Below are 12,441 nucleotides of genomic sequence, written 5' to 3'. Positions count from 1 at the left end.
CTCCCTCTGCTGGAACACTGACTTCTTTCATTTAATGCCTGTAGACTATAAAAGAGAAACCAACCCAAAAAGTTTGGTTGATTAGTCTGTGGCATTCTTTTAAACTGTTGCTTATGGCGGTCTCTGTGAGCTTCTCAGTGACATTCAGCCATCCAGGTATCCCGCCTGCAGTAGACGGAATGTGGCAATGGAACGCTGGCTGCGCGTGTCATAATAGGCTCTGAGCCTTTATATACCTGCGCACAGCAGCAGCCACCTTCAGTCTGCTGCTGGACAGCCAGCAGCAGCAGCAGCAGGAGAGGTAATTAATCAGCAACCCTCCTCCTAAGGGTAGACAGCTGCTCGTTCCACCCCCCCCCCGCCTTAATTGGTTCTCCTCCCTTCCAACGGTGTTGAGGTGGGTGGGAACAGCCGGGGGTTGAGGGTACTGTGCTAAAAGAGGTGGAGTTATGCAGATCTAAAACGCGTGGATTGCAGCAGCAGCAAGCCGAAAAGTGCAGGCATGTGAGGGATCTAGAGGTTGACAGCATGTCTTCTTAACGGGAGTCCAGGTGGCCATCTCCACAAATGGACTTTTCAGAATCCTTGGGTGGCACCGTAGTCGGAAACCAATTCTGGTTATCGCTTCTCGGCCTTTTGGCTAAGATCAAGTGTAGTATCTGTTCTTATCAGTTTAATATCTGATAGGTCCCCTATCTGGGGACCATATATTAAATGGATTTTTAGAACAGGGAGATGGAAAAAGAGCTTGCTCTGTCCACTCCACGCATTGACCTGGTATTGCAGTATCTCCAGGACCGGTGCACCCCTTCTTTAATGCAGTTTCTAAAATCAGAAAGAATTGAATTCAATGCTTTTTGTTCATTTTGCTTGTTTATCGGATTTTGGGATGGACTCTTTGGCTTTGCTTTTCTTCTCCTCATTGGATTTTTCATGTTAAAAGTTGCAGAAGCCAGATGACAAGCTCATTTTGGTTCAACTTCAGCAACTGTGCATTGCATTGCCATGTAATGTAATGTAATGCAATGCTATCTATCTAGCTCTCCCTCTATACTTCCTTTTGGATAAACAGACATATTAGGCAAGCATTTTGGAGCTTTCACCTAAATAACTACAGGTGGTGAGATAAGCTGCACAATATAATTGACCTTTCAGTATATTGTTGCACACACACCATCTATTTAGCAAATGCCCTTGTTATCAACAGCAGCCTTTTAAACTCACCTGAGCTAACAGGTATGTGAGCTGGTTACTCTGCTGCGCTTAAAATTTCTTTTTTGGTTTGTTACAATGCCTTTTCTGAAACGTTGTCTCCCTCTGCTGGAACACTGACTTCTTTCATTTAATGCCTGCAGACTATAAAAGAGAAACCAACCCAAAAAGTTTGGTTGATTAGTCTGTGGCATTCTTTTAAACTGTTGCTTATGGCGGTCTCTGTGAGCTTCTCAGTGACATTCAGCCATCCAGGTATCCCGCCTGCAGTAGACGGAATGTGGCAATGGAACGCTGGCTGCGCGTGTCATAATAGGCTCTGAGCCTTTATATACCTGCGCACAGCAGCAGCCACCTTCAGTCTGCTGCTGGACAGCCAGCAGCAGCAGCAGCAGGAGAGGTAATTAATCAGCAACCCTCCTGCTAAGGGTAGACAGCTGCTCGTTCCACCCCCCCCCCCGCCTTAATTGGTTCTCCTCCCTTCCAACGGTGTTGAGGCGGGTGGGAACAGCCGGGGGTTGAGGGTACTGTGCTAAAAGAGGTGGAGTTATGCAGATCTAAAACGCGTGGATTGCAGCAGCAGCAAGCCAAAAAGTGCAGGCATGTGAGGGATCTAGAGGTTGACAGCATGTCTTCTTAACGGGAGTCCAGGTGGCCATCTCCACAAATGGACTTTTCAGAATCCTTGGGTGGCACGTAGTCGGAAACCAATTCTGGTTATCGCTTCTCGGCCTTTTGGCTAAGATCAAGTGTAGTATCTGTTCTTTTAAGAACACAAGAGCTACGATCTACACTTGACGAGAGCGATCGAACTCGGAAGGAGAAGAGCTTCGGAGCCCAGCTGACATCGGAGAAGGAAGGCGGATATCGGTGGGAGGAAGAAGCTCTAAAGAATCCAGAAGAAGACGAAGACTCGGAGAAGAATCGGGCTGTACTGTGGAATCTTCGAGGAAGAAAATCATCGAGACAAAGACCTTTCGGGGAATTTGTCCAGAACACGACGGGAGAAGAATCTGCATAGCTCCACCCATTCCGGGAAGAGTTCCAGATCCAGCTCCAAGAAGTAACTGCAGGAGGAAAGCCATGGCAAGCGCTGCGAGGAAGGCTGAAAAGAAGAGCCTGGAGCAGGGGACAGCCAGGAGGGCCCAGCCAGGAGCCGATTCTGACCCCAAGGACTCTGCCTTCACGACTGGCCAGCAGAAGGGAAACCAGAAGCCCCGCCACGAAGCTCCAGCCCTGGAGCCATGGATGCGGCAGACGGTGGCCCTGAAGCTGAAGGAAGTGGATGGGAGGGTGCCGGACATGTCCTCGGACGTGTTCTGCCAGAAGATGCTGCTGGATCGAGGCTTCTCCAGGTCGGACACCCTCAGCATCCAGACCTTCTTGACGGGGATCTTCTTCGTCACCTTCGCCACTGTGAACACCTGCAGGAGGTTCTGGGAAATGGTAAGCGCAAAAGGACCGGATAATTCTTTCTCTGCCTTTACAGGTAGCTGCCCTATCCAGAGGGACGAAAGGAGGATCACGGTCTCCATGCGCAACCCGCACACCCCAGGCCAAGACATCTGTACCTTCCTGAGACGCTTCTGTTTGGTTGTGAAGGAACCCTCTCACATCCTGAATGGACTCGGCTTCTGGACAGGTAAGTGGTCGGTGACCGTTAGACTTCACAGGGACCTGGCGTACTCAGACGGACTTCGGCACCTGCCCCCGACATTCTCCCTGGGCAACTCCTACGGCCTCATCTATTACCCGGACATGCCGCGGAACTGCAGGAGATGCGGCAAGAACGGCCACGAGATGAAGGACTGCAAGGAGGATGCCTGCAGGATTTGTCGAGTGACGGGACACAGCTCGAAGGACTGCCCGAAGAAGACGTCCTGCAACCTGTGTGGGCTGGCGGCTCATCTATACAAGGATTGCCCCAAGCGTGAGAGATCCTGGGCATCGGTGGTTGCGACGACCCCAGCTCCGGAGGACAAGGCCCCGACGACCAGGCCTGTGAAGGTCAAGGACGCGACGACCAAGGCCCCAGCGGCCAAGGCCGAGACGACCAAGGCCAAAGCGGTCAAGGAGTCGGTGGCCAAAGCCCCAGCGACGGTCCCAACAGCTCCGAAGCAGAAGAAAAAGTCAAAGGAGGGTAAGAGTTCTGTCACCCCTCTCTCGATCCCTCCCCCTGCCACCCCCGTCCAATCCCCCCCCACCCCGGCCACCCCTGCTGAGGATTCCACTTCCTCTTCCTCCTTCCCCTACTCCTCAGCAGGTGTCCTTTCCCCTGCCCCGGCAGCCACTCTCCCTCCCCAGACCATGGTAGCGGTGGAATTAACCTTTCCTCCACCCGCCGCTATCTATTCCGAGGAGGATTTTCCCCTTCTTGTCTCCCCAGTTCCAACCCGGGGAAAGAGGAAGGTGGAGGACAGCCCTGCTACTGAATCCTCCAAAAAGAAGATTCTGGATTTCGTAGGCGAAAAGGAGGATACCCTCCCTGAGCCAGAAGAGATGGAGCACATGGTTGAGACCCTGGTGGCCGAGCCAGAAGAGGAGGAACTGGTGGTCGCCGAGATCGAGGCCGCGCTGCTTGACCAGATGGAGGAAGAGGGCCAGCTGGTGATCCCGTCACCAGCAGTCAACACCGACGAGGGACCACCCGACCGGAGTGGTAACTAAGGTGTATTGCCTGCGCTAACTTTTTCTTTTTTCCCTACATGATGGCTAATATTAAGTTATTTTCCATTAATGTCAGGAGCATCAAGGACAAGTTCAGACGTCAGACTATTTATGCCTTCCTTACTTCCCAGTTGTGTGATGTTTATATGTTGCAGGAATGTTCCCTTCCCTCCTCTAGGTCCTTCAAACATCTGGCCAGGGAGTGGTCCCACGGTCCATCCTACTGGTCCGGTGGGGGTGACTGCAAGTCTGCGGGGGTCGCAATTCTGATCAGGGGGGGCGCATTCACGCTTGAGTCCGTCCAGGAGCTCATCTGCGGCAGGGCTCTTGTTGTAGATGGCAACTGGGCAGGAGAACCTGTCAGGTTCATCAACGTGTATGCGTCCCCACTGAAGAATGAGCGTTTGGAGCTTTTCCAGACCCTGCGGCTTCAGCTTGCCACCACCAGGACCTTAGTGATGGCCGGGGATTTCAACTGCCCCATCGAGGAGGATGGTCGTAGTTCTGGCACATCTGCCAAGTTGGACATCACGTCCAAGCTGCTCATCGAGATGGTAACCGAGGCCTCTCTTCAGGACGTGGTGGGCTCCATGGGGAGAGGCTCCACGAACTATTCGTGGAGCCGACCCGATGGCTCACTCCGCTCCAGGATTGACTTTGTGTTCACCTCTCGGGCAGTCAGGCAGAGTAGGCACTCGATGGTCCCCTGCTTCTTCTCCGACCACAGAGCCATTCACTTACAAGGTGTCCTCGGCGACGGTTTTCCGTCCGGCCCCGGCTCCTGGAAGCTGAATTGTGCTCTGCTGGCTCAGGATGAAGTCGTGGAGGAGCTGAGAGCAGCCTACGCAATGTGGCAGTCCTACAAGGGTAGCTTCCAAACAGTCTCTGATTGGTGGGAATATGTTAAACTTGAGTTTCGCTGTTTCTTTCAGGCCAAGGGTCGACAACAGGCGTGTGAGAAGAGGAGGGACTTCAGAGGGCTGCAGCGCGAGCTGCGGTCGCTGCAGGACCTTCTTCACTGCGGCTGGGACGTGAGGGAGGAGCTGGAGGAGACCAAGAAGAGCCTGAAAAGGCACTTTGAGGAGGAGTCCAAGCGAATCATCTTCCGTTCCAAAGTGGAGAATCTGGAGAAGGGTGAGAAATGTAACTCATTCTTTTTCAGGAAACTTCATGCCGGTCACACGCCCCTGAACGAGCTGCGAGACGAGAGCGGAAACATGCGACGTGGGAAGGAGGACGTGATGAGGGTCGTCAGCGACTTCTACAGCGAACTCTACTCCCACAAGACTACCGACCCCGACGCTGCTGATAAGTTCCTGTCAGGTATCACTAACCATCTTGATCCTGCAGGCACGGCAGCCTTGGACAAACCTCTGATGGTGGGCGAATTGCTCTCTGCCGCTAAATCCTTTAGGACCGGCAGGACCCCGGGCAGTGATGGTCTTCCAGCGGAGCTCTATGTAGCGCTGGGAGACCTCATCTGTCCGGACCTGTTGGACCTGTACGAGGAGATGGTGGTGGAGGGTAGAATGCCTCCATCTTTGAGGGAAGGAATGGTCATGATCCTGTACAAGCGGAAGGGAGAGAGGTGCGACCTGAGGAATTGGCGTCCCATCACTCTGCTCAACGTGGACTACAAGATCCTGGCCAAGACGATGGCGACACGACTTAAGACGGTCATCGGACGGATCATCAAACCGGACCAGACCTGCGGCATCCCTGGACGTCGCATCGCAGACAGCCTCGCTCTCGTGCGGGACACGGTCGAGTACATCAAGGTCCGCCGCGCACACGCGGCCCTGGTCTCCTTGGATCAGGAGAAGGCCTTCGACCGGGTTTCCCACGAGTTCATGGGCCGAGCTCTGCACCGGTTAGGTTTGGGTAACATGTTTTGTTCGTATGTCCGTCTGATGTATTTTGATATCCACAGCTCGGTGTTGGTGAACGGCTGGAAGACTGACCCCTTCCCTGTCCTCTCTGGGGTCAGACAAGGCTGCCCTCTATCACCTCTTCTTTTTGTTTGTGTTATAGAACTCTTCGCAGAGGCTATCCGGCAGAATGGAGAGATCAGAGGGATCACCGCACCGGGTCCGGGACGACACGAGGTCAAGTGCTCGCTCTACATGGACGACGTCACCGTCTTCTGCGCTGATCGTGGTTCAGTCGACGCCCTCGTCCAGACGTGTGAGAGGTTCGGCCGGGCTTCAGGGGCCAAAGTCAACTGCAGGAAGTCGGAAGCCATGCTCTTCGGGGATTGGCAGCCGGCCTCCTCCGCCCCCTTCCCCTTCAACATTCAACCGGATTTCCTCAAGGTGCTGGGAGTCTGGTTCGGGAAGGAAGGAGCGGCCCTCAAGTCCTGGCAAGAACGCTTGGCCAAAGTGAAGCAACGGATCGGACTCTGGAGCCTCAGACACCTCACTTGTGAGGGTAAGGCACTCGTCCTGCGTAATGAGGTCCTGCCCGTCTTGCAGTACACGGCGCAGGCCTGGCCCCCACACGTCACTGTGTGCAGGGCCATTACCAGGACAGTGTTTCACTTTGTCTGGGGATCCAAGATGGACAGAGTCAGGCGGGCCATCATGTACAAGGAGCCTCGCAAGGGTGGGAAGGGCGTTCCAGATATCCCCACCCTCCTGCGATCCTCTTTTGTGTGTGATTGTGTCCGCCGGACTTTGCAAGTCAAGAATGGCTCCGCGGGCAGGTCCATGTCTCGCTTCTTCCTGCTTCCTCTTTGGAGGCGACTCGGCTGGGACAAGTGGGACAGCTCCTTCCCCTACAACTGGACGACGCCATGGTTCTACGGAGACGTCGTTCGATTTGTGGGGGAACATCAACTGGAGGGACTCAAGCCCGACTTGTGGAAGCCCAAAACTATCCACAAGCTCATCAGAGCCAAGGATGACGTGGAGAACATCACAGGACTTCACCAGGACACGCTGGAGACTGTGTGGACAAATGTGTCGTCTGACAGGCTGACCAACGGGCACAAGGACTTGTCGTGGATGGCGATTCAGGGCGGACTGCCCGTCCGGTCATTCATGCATGCCCGGAACCTGTGCAAGACCCGGTACTGCCCAAGGTGCCCCTTCGTGGAGGAAACATCTTTGCACACTTTTTGGGACTGCGGATTTGCACAGCGCCTGTTGACTGCCCTTGAGGACGACCTGAGGAACTCTGTCCCCAGGGCGAGCCTATCGCACCATTCTGTGCTTTACGGACTCTTCCCTGGGGTTCATACCGTCGGAGCCATCCAGGAGGCTTGGCGCCTTATGAACTGCTTCAAGGATGCCGTTTGGGTCGCCAGGAACCGGCTCATCTTGAGGAGGGAGAGGATGTCCATCCAGGACTGCCGCAGGCTGATCCACAGCCTGCTCAGAGACTATTCCATCGTGGACGGTCCGGAGGACGAGGATGAGGACTAAACCCCTCCTCCCCCTCTCCCCTTATGTGTCTTGTCTTTCAATAAAGCTTCGGGCCTGTGATTTTCCCCTCCCCATCCCCTTTTTCCCAATCCCCATCCCTTATCACGATTCGTCGTACTGTATTGATTGACATGCTTTTTCTTTCAGATTGAGTGTTTTGTGTAGCATAGGGGTGTGATGTGTCTAGTTAGTGCGTCGTATCCTCATGCTATGTAAATATGATGTAGAATTCTGTGTGTACTGGGCTGCGGCACTGTACACTGTCTGTTAACTTATTTTTTGTGCTAATAAAAGATATATTCAATCAAAAAATCTGTTCTTATCAGTTTAATATCTGATACGTCCCCTATCTGGGGACCATATATTAAATGGATTTTTAGAACAGGGAGATGGAAAAAGAGCTTGCTCTGTCCACTCCACGCATTGACCTGGTATTGCAGTATCTCCAGGACCGGTGCACCCCTTCTTTAATGCAGTTTCTAAAATCAGGAAGAATTGAATTCAATGCTTTTTGTTCATTTTGCTTGTTTGTCGGATTTTGGGATGGACTCTTTGGCTTTGCTTTTCTTCTCCTCATTGGATTTTTCATGTTAAAAGTTGCAGAAGCCAGATGACAAGCTCATTTTGGTTCAACTTCAGCAACTGTGCATTGCATTGCCATGTAATGTAATGTAATGCAATGCTATCTATCTAGCTCTCCCTCTATACTTCCTTTTGGATAAACAGACATATTAGGCAAGCATTTTGGAGCTTTCACCTAAATAACTACAGGTGGTGAGATAAGCTGCACAATATAATTGACCTTTCAGTATATTGTTGCACACACACCATCTATTTAGCAAATGCCCTTGTTATCAACAGCAGCCTTTTAAACTCACCTGAGCTAACAGGTATGTGAGCTGGTTACTCTGCTGCGCTTAAAATTTCTTTTTTGGTTTGCTACAATGCCTTTTCTGAAACGTTGTCTCCCTCTGCTGGAACACTGACTTCTTTCATTTAATGCCTGCAGACTATAAAAGAGAAACCAACCCAAAAAGTTTGGTTGATTAGTCTGTGGCATTCTTTTAAACTGTTGCTTATGGCGGTCTCTGTGAGCTTCTCAGTGACATTCAGCCATCCAGGTATCCCGCCTGCAGTAGACGGAATGTGGCAATGGAACGCTGGCTGCGCGTGTCATAATAGGCTCTGAGCCTTTATATACCTGCGCACAGCAGCAGCCACCTTCAGTCTGCTGCTGGACAGCCAGCAGCAGCAGCAGGAGAGGTAATTAATCAGCAACCCTCCTGCTAAGGGTAGACAGCTGCTCGTTCCACCCCCCCCCCCCGCCTTAATTGGTTCTCCTCCCTTCCAACGGTGTTGAGGCGGGTGGGAACAGCCGGGGGTTGAGGGTACTGTGCTAAAAGAGGTGGAGTTATGCAGATGTAAAACGCGTGGATTGCAGCAGCAGCAAGCCGAAAAGTGCAGGCATGTGAGGGATCTAGAGGTTGACAGCATGTCTTCTTAACGGGAGTCCAGGTGGCCATCTCCACAAATGGACTTTTCAGAATCCTTGGGTGGCACCGTAGTCGGAAACCAATTCTGGTTATCGCTTCTCGGCCTTTTGGCTAAGATCAAGTGTAGTATCTGTTCTTATCAGTTTAATATCTGATACGTCCCCTATCTGGGGACCATATATTAAATGGATTTTTAGAACAGGGAGATGGAAAAAGAGCTTGCTCTGTCCACTCCACGCATTGACCTGGTATTGCAGTATCTCCAGGACCGGTGCACCCCTTCTTTAATGCAGTTTCTAAAATCAGAAAGAATTGAATTCAATGCTTTTTGTTCATTTTGCTTGTTTGTCGGATTTTGGGATGGACTCTTTGGCTTTGCTTTTCTTCTCCTCATTGGATTTTTCATGTTAAAAGTTGCAGAAGCCAGATGACAAGCTCATTTTGGTTCAACTTCAGCAACTGTGCATTGCATTGCCATGTAATGTAATGTAATGCAATGCTATCTATCTAGCTCTCCCTCTATACTTCCTTTTGGATAAACAGACATACTAGGCAAGCATTTTGGAGCTTTCACCTAAATAACTACAGGTGGTGAGATAAGCTGCACAATATAATTGACCTTTCAGTATATTGTTGCACACACACCATCTATTTAGCAAATGCCCTTGTTATCAACAGCAGCCTTTTAAACTCACCTGAGCTAACAGGTATGTGAGCTGGTTACTCTGCTGCGCTTAAAATTTCTTTTTTGGTTTGCTACAATGCCTTTTCTGAAACGTTGTCTCCCTCTGCTGGAACACTGACTTCTTTCATTTAATGCCTGCAGACTATAAAAGAGAAACCAACCCAAAAAGTTTGGTTGATTAGTCTGTGGCATTCTTTTAAACTGTTGCTTATGGCGGTCTCTGTGAGCTTCTCAGTGACATTCAGCCATCCAGGTATCCCGCCTGCAGTAGACGGAATGTGGCAATGGAACGGTGGCTGCGCGTGTCATAATAGGCTCTGAGCCTTTATATACCTGCGCACAGCAGCAGCCACCTTCAGTCTGCTGCTGGACAGCCAGCAGCAGCAGCAGCAGGAGAGGTAATTAATCAGCAACCCTCCTGCTAAGGGTAGACAGCTGCTCGTTCCACCCCCCACCCCCGCCTTAATTGGTTCTCCTCCCTTCCAACGGTGTTGAGGCGGGTGGGAACAGCCGGGGGTTGAGGGTACTGTGCTAAAAGAGGTGGAGTTATGCAGATGTAAAACGCGTGGATTGCAGCAGCAGCAAGCCGAAAAGTGCAGGCATGTGAGGGATCTAGAGGTTGACAGCATGTCTTCTTAACGGGAGTCCAGGTGGCCATCTCCACAAATGGACTTTTCAGAATCCTTGGGTGGCACCGTAGTCGGAAACCAATTCTGGTTATCGCTTCTCGGCCTTTTGGCTAAGATCAAGTGTAGTATCTGTTCTTATCAGTTTAATATCTGATACGTCCCCTATCTGGGGACCATATATTAAATGGATTTTTAGAAGAGGGAGATGGAAAAAGAGCTTGCTCTGTCCACTCCACGCATTGACCTGGTATTGCAGTATCTCCAGGACCGGTGCACCCCTTCTTTAATGCAGTTTCTAAAATCAGAAAGAATTGAATTCAATGCTTTTTGTTCATTTTGCTTGTTTGTCGGATTTTGGGATGGACTCTTTGGCTTTGCTTTTCTTCTCCTCATTGGATTTTTCATGTTAAAAGTTGCAGAAGCCAGATGACAAGCTCATTTTGGTTCAACTTCAGCAACTGTGCATTGCATTGCCATGTAATGTAATGTAATGCAATGCTATCTATCTAGCTCTCCCTCTATACTTCCTTTTGGATAAACAGACATATTAGGCAAGCATTTTGGAGCTTTCACCTAAATAACTACAGGTGGTGAGATAAGCTGCACAATATAATTGACCTTTCAGTATATTGTTGCACACACACCATCTATTTAGCAAATGCCCTTGTTATCAACAGCAGCCTTTTAAACTCACCTGAGCTAACAGGTATGTGAGCTGGTTACTCTGCTGCGCTTAAAATTTCTTTTTTGGTTTGCTACAATGCCTTTTCTGAAACGTTGTCTCCCTCTGCTGTAACACTGACTTCTTTCATTTAATGCCTGCAGACTATAAAAGAGAAACCAACCCAAAAAGTTTGGTTGATTAGTCTGTGGCATTCTTTTAAACTGTTGCTTATGGCGGTCTCTGTGAGCTTCTCAGTGACATTCAGCCATCCAGGTATCCCGCCTGCAGTAGACGGAATGTGGCAATGGAACGCTGGCTGCGCGTGTCATAATAGGCTCTGAGCCTTAATATACCTGCGCACAGCAGCAGCCACCTTCAGTCAGCTGCTGGACAGCCAGCAGCAGCAGCAGCAGGAGAGGTAATTAATCAGCAACCCTCCTGCTAAGGGTAGACAGCTGCTCGTTCCACCCCCCCCCCCCACGCCTTACTTGGTTCTCCTCCCTTCCAACGGTGTTGAGGCGGGTTGGAACAGCCGGGGGTTGAGGGTACTGTGCTAAAAGAGGTGGAGTTATGCAGATCTAAAACGCGTGGATTGCAGCAGCAGCAAGCCGAAAAGTGCAGGCATGTGAGGGATCTAGAGGTTGACAGCATGTCTTCTTAACGGGAGTCCAGGTGGCCATCTCCACAAATGGACTTTTCAGAATCCTTGGGTGGCACCGTAGTCGGAAACCAATTCTGGTTATCGCTTCTCGGCCTTTTGGCTAAGATCAAGTGTAGTATCTGTTCTTATCAGTTTAATATCTGATACGTCCCCTATATGGGGACCATATATTAAATGGATTTTTAGAACAGGGAGATGGAAAAAGAGCTTGCTCTGTCCACTCCACGCATTGACCTGGTATTGCAGTATCTCCAGGACCGGTGCACCCCTTCTTTAATGCAGTTTCTAAAATCAGAAAGAATTGAATTCAATGCTTTTTGTTCATTTTGCTTGTTTGTCGGATTTTGGGATGGACTCTTTGGCTTTGCTTTTCTTCTCCTCATTGGATTTTTCATGTTAAAAGTTGCAGAAGCCAGATGACAAGCTCATTTTGGTTCAACTTCAGCAACTGTGCATTGCATTGCCATGTAATGTAATGTAATGCAATGCTATCTATCTAGCTCTCCCTCTATACTTCCTTTTGGATAAACAGACATATTAGGCAAGCATTTTGGAGCTTTCACCTAAATAACTACAGGTGGTGAGATAAGCTGCACAATATAATTGACCTTTCAGTATATTGTTGCACACACACCATCTATTTAGCAAATGCCCTTGTTATCAACAGCAGCCTTTTAAACTCACCTGAGCTAACAGGTATGTGAGCTGGTTACTCTGCTGCGCTTAAAATTTCTTTTTTGGTTTGCTACAATGCCTTTTCTGAAACGTTGTCTCCCTCTGCTGGAACACTGACTTCTTTCATTTAATGCCTGCAGACTATAAAAGAGAAACCAACCCAAAAAGTTTGGTTGATTAGTCTGTGGCATTCTTTTAAACTGTTGCTTATGGCGGTCTCTGTGAGCTTCTCAGTGACATTCAGCCATCCAGGTATCCCGCCTGCAGTAGACGGAATGTGGCAATGGAACGCTGGCTGCGCGTGTCATAATAGGCTCTGAGCCTTTATATACC

At 50.1% G+C, this 12,441-nt stretch overlaps 5 non-coding genes and 1 pseudogene across 5 annotated transcripts; all 6 read left to right on the top strand.

The window, feature by feature from the left end:
- The first annotated feature begins 620 nt into the window (after positions 1 to 620).
- LOC141184190 (U2 spliceosomal RNA) lies at positions 621 to 811 on the top strand. The gene has a single exon (XR_012258969.1). It is a non-coding gene; the product is annotated as a U2 spliceosomal RNA (small nuclear RNA).
- Positions 812 to 1,931: 1,120 nt separating this feature from the next.
- Positions 1,932 to 2,009, top strand: LOC141186066 (U2 spliceosomal RNA; annotated as a pseudogene).
- A 5,564-nt stretch (positions 2,010 to 7,573) lies between these two features.
- Positions 7,574 to 7,766, top strand: LOC141185690 (U2 spliceosomal RNA). The gene has a single exon (XR_012260325.1). It is a non-coding gene; the product is annotated as a U2 spliceosomal RNA (small nuclear RNA).
- A 1,119-nt stretch (positions 7,767 to 8,885) lies between these two features.
- On the top strand, positions 8,886 to 9,076 carry LOC141189661 (U2 spliceosomal RNA). Its single transcript, XR_012263711.1, has one exon. It is a non-coding gene; the product is annotated as a U2 spliceosomal RNA (small nuclear RNA).
- A 1,122-nt stretch (positions 9,077 to 10,198) lies between these two features.
- Positions 10,199 to 10,389, top strand: LOC141191301 (U2 spliceosomal RNA). The gene has a single exon (XR_012265299.1). It is a non-coding gene; the product is annotated as a U2 spliceosomal RNA (small nuclear RNA).
- Positions 10,390 to 11,513: 1,124 nt separating this feature from the next.
- LOC141191290 (U2 spliceosomal RNA) lies at positions 11,514 to 11,704 on the top strand. The gene has a single exon (XR_012265288.1). It is a non-coding gene; the product is annotated as a U2 spliceosomal RNA (small nuclear RNA).
- The last annotated feature ends 737 nt before the right edge of the window (positions 11,705 to 12,441 follow it).

The sequence above is a fragment of the Phyllobates terribilis genome, unplaced genomic scaffold, assembly GCF_046119375.1.
Source record: "Phyllobates terribilis strain yellow unplaced genomic scaffold, ASM4611937v1 Scaffold_40__1_contigs__length_11209783, whole genome shotgun sequence".
Classification (NCBI taxonomy): Eukaryota; Metazoa; Chordata; class Amphibia; order Anura; family Dendrobatidae; genus Phyllobates; species Phyllobates terribilis.
Note: the sequence above shows the minus strand (reverse complement) of the source record. Positions and strands in the feature narration are given on the sequence as shown.